Source organism: Camellia sinensis, chromosome 10 (assembly GCF_055761805.1).
Source record: "Camellia sinensis isolate YWXY chromosome 10, ASM5576180v1, whole genome shotgun sequence".
Classification (NCBI taxonomy): Eukaryota; Viridiplantae; Streptophyta; class Magnoliopsida; order Ericales; family Theaceae; genus Camellia; species Camellia sinensis.
In genome coordinates, this window is record NC_138970.1 from 181775076 (window position 1) to 181782284 (window position 7209).

The window sequence follows — 7209 nt, forward strand, 5'->3', positions numbered from 1 at the left end:
ACTCCTGCTCCCGACCAGACTGCTCTCCCTGAAGGTCCACCTCTCCCTGCACCACCTTCTTCTCCACCGGTTCTTCCTCCCACCGATCCTCCTACGGGTCGACCGCACCGGGTAACTCAACCTCCTATCCACCTTCGTGATTATATTGTTGGGTCTGCTGCCTTTTCTACTTATGAACCTACCTCCTATCGTGAGGCTTGTACTAATCCTCTTTGGCAGAAAGCTATGACTGATGAACTTCAGGCTTTGGACAAAACTCATACTTGGGATCTTGTTGACCTTCCTCCTGGAAAAACTGCGATTGGCTGCAAATGGGTTTACAAAATCAAGACTCATTCTGATGGCTCTATTGAACGCTATAAAGCTCGTCTTGTTGCCAAGGGTTTCAACCAGGAATATGGGATTGATTATGAGGAAACCTTCTCCCCTGTTGCTCGGCTTACCTCTGTTCGCAGTTTACTGGCTGTTGCTGCTGCTCGCCACTGGGACCTTTTTCAAATGGATGTCAAAAATGCCTTCCTCAATGGTAATCTTCTCGAGGAAGTCTACATGCAACCTCCACCTGGGTCTACTTTTCCCCCTCATAAGGTTTGCAAACTACAGCGTGCCCTCTATGGCCTCAAGCAAGCACCCCGGGCCTGGTTTGCTAAGTTCAGTTCTACCATTCATGACTTCGGGTTCACCTCTAGCTCCTATGACTCTGCTCTTTTTATACGGACTACTCCTCATGGTACCACTCTTCTCCTTCTGTATGTGGATGATATGATTATCACTGGTAATGATGCCGCAGGTATTCTCCACCTCAAACGTTTTCTCCATCGACAGTTTGAGATGAAGGACCTTGGGACTCTCAACTACTTCTTAGGCCTTGAAGTCTCTCATGATTCTACTGGCTCTTATTTATCTCAGGCCAAATATGCATCCGATCTTCTGGCTCGTGCTGGTCTTACTGATTGCAAAACTACCTCTACTCCAGTTGATCCTCAGATTCGTCTCACTCCTCTCGACGGGGCTCTCCTCCCTGATGCTACTCTTTATCGTCAGCTCGTCGGTAGTCTTGTCTATCTCACAGTGACTCGTCCTGACATTGCCTATGCTGTTCACATTGTTAGTCAGTACATGTCGGCTCCTCGCACTCCCCACTATACTGCTCTACTCCACATCCTCCGATACATCAAAGGCACCCTGTTCCATGGCCTTCACTACTCTGCTTCCTCATCTCTTGAACTGCGTGCCTTCTCTGATGCTGATTGGGCTGGGGATCCTACGGATAGACGCTCCACCACGGGATTTTGTTTCTTCTTAGGGGATTCTCTTCTTACTTGGCGTAGCAAAAAACAATCCCTCACTGCCCGTTCTAACACCGAAGCTGAATACCGAGCCCTTGCTGATACTACTCAGGAACTTCTCTGGCTTCGCTGGCTCCTCACTGATATGGGTATTTCCTCTTCTGCCGCTACCCCACTTTATTGTGACAATCAGAGTGCCATTCAGATTGCTCACAATGATGTTTTTCATGATCGCACCAAGCATATTGAGATTGATTGCCATTTCATTCGACAACACGTTACACGTGGTACTGTTCATCTTCTCCCCATTGCTTCTGCCGATCAACCTGCTGATATTTTCACCAAGGCTCATCCTCCTGGACGCTTCCGTGATCTTGTTTCCAAACTCAACTTGGTCGATGCCTACCCTCCTTGAGTTTGCGGGGGGCTGTTAACATATAATATCTACTACACCCCACTACCTGTAAAAGCACATATAATATATATATATACACCCCACTACCTGTAAAGGCCACAATGTATACCTGTAATGTAGCTGTAAAGCCGGAGACTTTCACTTTAGCTTTAGCCTATCTCAATGTAATCACCATGCATCCGATTCCATTTGTCTCTCTCTCCTCTCTATAAAGAGAGGGAGCTCACTCTCTTGTAAGACACAGAAACACAATACAACAACACCAATTCTTCAGTTCAGTCTCTCTATTCTCTCCCTCCTTCCCTCCTTACAAATCTATCAATCATGATGGTGGATGGATGGATGGATGGAGATGAATGAACTATGTAGTGGGCACCTATGAGTAGGATTTATCTATGGAGTTGCTTCTTTTTTCATTATTAAATTTAAAAATAGATTGTTTAGTGGGAGGGCGCATTAGTCATTAGATTCAAAAAAAAAAAAATAATATCTTACCTGGAGAAGTATGTTGAAAAATCTATGGCACCTCAAAGTTTTTAGAAGATTGGTCCAAAAGTTTGACAGCGGCAAGAACTAGTAGCAATGAGTTGAATTGATAAGTGGATAGATAGATGACATATGTATAGATAGTAAAATGTTTGAACAAATAATTGAATAGATTGGTGATATGTGCATATATTCAAACAATTTATTGGACATTTGAACAAAATAGATGACATGTGTATAAATAAGTGCACTTGAATAGATATGTAACATTTGAACAAATCGACAAATAATTAAACTTTTAAATAGATAGCATGTCTTTTTGAACAAATAGTTTTTCTTTTTGGCCCAAAAAGATTTAAGATTAGAGCTTCCCAACAGTTACAGAAATCAATTAGCTTGATACCACGTAAGCTTGGCTTCTTGAAATTGAACACCGATGGAGCGTCTAAAGAAAAGCCAGGCCAAGCATTTGCTGGTGGTCTAATTGGTGATCATTTGGGCAGATGGGTGTGTGGATTTACCAGAAACATTGGTTATTGTTCTAACATCATGGCTGAATTTTGGGCCATGAGAGATGGACTCAAGTTAGCCGTGGACAATAATCTAATGAAGTTGGAGGCGGAAACCAACGATGTGCTTGAGAAACAACTCATTTTTGGGAGCAGCAATGAGCATCATCACTTTATATCTGATTGCATGTATCTTTTGGCATGCCAAATTTTTTGAATTTTTTTTTTTTACTATTTTAATTATAAAAAGATAAAATCAGTTAAAAAGTTAATAAGACAAAACATCATATCTAAATCATAATTATTTCATTTTTTCTCTTAAAAGTTAAAAAATAAATAAAAATCTTATCCCAAACGAAATTTTTTAACTCAAACTAAAATAATCAAAAAATTAAAAAATTAACTCACATCCCAAACTAACCTGCAGAGGTTGGGGGTTGTGTCTTTTAACCATATCTACAAGTAAGCCAAAAGTTGCGCCGATATTCTAGCTAATCAAAGAGTGTTTTTGGTTGAAGGATTCCATGTGTTTTCTTCTTCCCCCTCTTTAGGGGTGTTTGTTTCAGCTTTTCAGAGCCAACTTACAACTTTTAGCTTTGAAAAAGTTATTTTGAACTGTTTGGTTAAACTTATTTCAAACAGCTTCTGATTCTAACAGTTTATTTTAACTCAAAAAAACTAATTCTGAGAAGTTGCTCACCCCTTGCTTTTGATTATCAGCTTCTGCTGTGGACATATTAATTTATGGTTATACTTTTAAATTTTTTTATTTTTTTTAAAAATAGAAAAAGACTCAAATGGACTATAGATTATTATTATTATTATTTATGAGAAATGTAGACAAATAAAAAATAAAAATTAATTGAAAAAACTATTTCACAGCTTATTTAACAAACACTACTCAGCAATTTAAATCTATAATCCAACAGTTACACCAAATAGATTAACGACTTCTGATTAAAGTCATAATCTATAATCTGTTAAGTTATAATTTATAAGCTGTTTTAACAGGTACACCAAACGGAGCCCTTATATTTCCAGATGATGTTAGAGTGGTTGGCTACCCTAAAATATTGTAGTACCTTTTATTTATTTATTTTTTTTTTATTTTTTTTTATTTTTTTTTGGTACATCGGAATATACCTTTTTCTATTTATATGATGCTCCAGTTTATAAAAAAAACAATTAATAATAATAAAATAAAATGATTATTAACAAACAAGTGAAAAGTTCTTTTATCTTTAACTTTCACTTACTTTTTGATTTTTACTACAAACAATCAGTAATTTCTAATCATTATCTAGCGTTGGTTAACGTTTACGTTTTTAATTTATATTTATGAAAATTTTATAAATTAATTTTTATTTATTTTTAAAAAAGAGTTTTTTTTTTTTAAGCTCCCTAATAATAACAATTTTCTGTATAAAGGACATTAAAAAATATAATACTGCCTCAGATCCCTAACCAAAATACCCGCGCATTTTATCAATTTCTTGGACCAAAATACCTTACGTCTGTTCATCTTCAAATGAGTTGATTTTTTTGACCTGAATGGTGCAATTTCAATGCGTGTTTAAACCTTTTCAATCTCAATTTTTATCATTTCTGGTTGTAGGAATGAGAGATGATTCAAAGGAATTTGCGTTGGAATTGTTTGATGCTCTGGGCAGACGACGAAGGTTGAATGTTGACAAGATCAGCAGAGATGAGCTTTACGAGTATTGGTCTCAAATCACTGATCAGAGCTTCGATTCTCGACTCCAGATCTTCTTCGACATGTATGCATTATTATTTTTTCTTTTCAAAAAAATTTAATAGATGTATATATATATATGATACATACATATATATATATATACAATCTGTTGCTTACTGTCTTGACTAGTATATATATGATAATTAATTAATTAAGACCATTTGCAACCATAATCAAGCAGTCACTCTTAGTTATCTTATCTATGGTTGCAAACATATATATATATATATATGATACATACATATATATATATATATATATACAATGTTAGCACATATATATATATATATATATCCAGTGTTGAATATAACATCTTCAGGTTCAAAATTTCTCTGAGTGTTGAATATAACGTCTTTTGATTTTTTGGGTTTAGTAGAATTGGAGTTGTTTCTGGAAAAGCAATATTTGGACCCCTACTTGAAGAATATTGGAAAAAGAAGCTTGAGGAAGAGGCAGCAGTAGAGGAAGGCTTAAAGTAATCCAGAGAAATTTGAATTTTCTCTCGATTCAACCCAGAGAAATTCATACCATTAAGTTTAAAGAGAATCTATCACAAACTCATAGAAGAACTATTAATTTGTTTGTGCAGGAAATTGTGATTGAATCAGCAGCAGCAAAACCAATGACAAATTGATCAAATCAGAGTTTTATCGTTCCAGAGAAATTCTGGACCAGAGAAATTTGAATTTTCTCTGGGTTGAATCCAGAGAAATTCCTTGGAAGTCCAGAATTTCTTTGCTTCCAACTGATGATGGGTTGCTTTCCTTCTAACTGTCAAAATTGAACTACTTTCTGTGCATTTGGGGCTTCTTATTGAAGCTTCTTGTGTTCTTGTTTTTGTAAATTTCTCTGGCTTGCTACATTTGTGTTTCTCTATTGTGTAATTTTATCTGGCATGTTTATGTTTCTTCATTATTTTCTCAAGCAAATTATCTGTGGCTTACTACTCTATTGGTGTGGCTAATTTTCTCTGGCCAAATTACTTTTCTTACTTATGTGTCTAATTTTCTCTGGCCACATTATGTTTATGTCTTGTGTCTAATTTTCTCTGGCATATTTATTTTGTTCAATGCTTCATTTCCTCAAAATTTCTCTGTTGTGTAATTTTCTCTGTCATGTTTATGTTGCTACCTTGTAATTTTCTCTGTTGTGTAATCATTGCTTCCTTGTAATTTTCTCTGAAATTTAATGTTTATGTTTTCATTCTATAGAAATGGCAAAGCGCAGAAGCAGCACAATCCCAGAAACCCCGAAAAAGAAACCAAAAGTCTCTGTGTCTGCATCTTATGTTCTTAGATCAAAACGCAGTAGCAACACCAGAACACCGCAAAAAAAACAAGTCCAAGTTGAAAAAGCAATAAGCATCAAGATCAAGACACCAACTTCAAGTGTGATTTTCACTCAACTACAAGCTTAACATTTTCTCTATCATTTTCATTGGATTATAATAACAAACCTACGATTTTCTCTATACTACAAAGAAAAGTCCAGAAACATGAATAGTGCAAAAAAAAAAAAAATTAAAAGTGCAAAGAAAACATATCAGAAAACTTTGAAAAATGTAAACATATAAAAACAAATAAAAACACAACAAATAAGTCCAGAGAAATTTGTAATACTTATCATTTGTAATACAATCATATGATTTTCTCTGGACTACAAAGAAAAGTCCAGAGAAATTTGTGAACTTATATTCACTTTCAATATAACAAAAACAATAACACATTAACATCAAGAGACAAAAATATATTAAACACAAGCACATAAAAAAATCACAGAGAAGATCTGTTATGTTCACAAAACATTCAATTCAAAAAATTTTAAAAAAAAAAACAAAACACTTACTACTCTATTGCTACGTCTGTAAATTTCTCTGCCTACTTACAATTTTCTCTGTGATTTTCACTGCACTACAAGCTTACAATTTTCTCTGTGATTTGAGTTCAATTATAGTAACAAACCTGCAATTTTCTCTGCACTACACAAAAACTGCAAAGTGAACAAAAAACAGAGCACAAAAACGCAGAAAAACAGAGCACCAAAAAGCAACTCATAACCATGTTGACAGAGAATGAAAAAGCAACTCCAAAAATCAAAATCAACTCCATCGAAAATTCATCAATAACAGATAATGAAAAATTAACTTCAAAAATCAAAAACAACAACACTGAATTCGTCTCTCTCACATTGAGCAAAACTAAAAACAAAAACCTAATTCAACACCTACACGATCAAATCAAATCAAAAATTGAAAACTTATCTAATTCAACTCTACATGAAATCAAATCAAACACAATGAACCAGATTTCAACTCCTACACGATCAATCAACACCTACAAACAACGAACATGATTTCCACTCGAACAGGATTTCAACACCTACAAAAACCCTAGAAAATCTCCACAAAAATCTGAATCGTCAAGTTCATCCTCACGTAATCTCCCACAAAATATCAATATGATCTTTAGCTGCCAAATTGAAAACAACGTATATTATAAACAAGGGTAAGACAGGTATTTTACACTCTAAAATAACATTGAGGGATCTTAGGCTACAAAAGAACACATTGTGGACCTAATCCATTACTAAAAGTTGGATAGGGACCTTAAACCAATTTTCCCTTTAAAAAAATATAAATTATAAATACATTTGATTTAGACTATTTTTTAAAAATTAAAAATATAAATTAAAAAACCTATTTGTTAAAACCTAAAATATTTATATTTATTTTTTTATTATTTATGACAATTCACA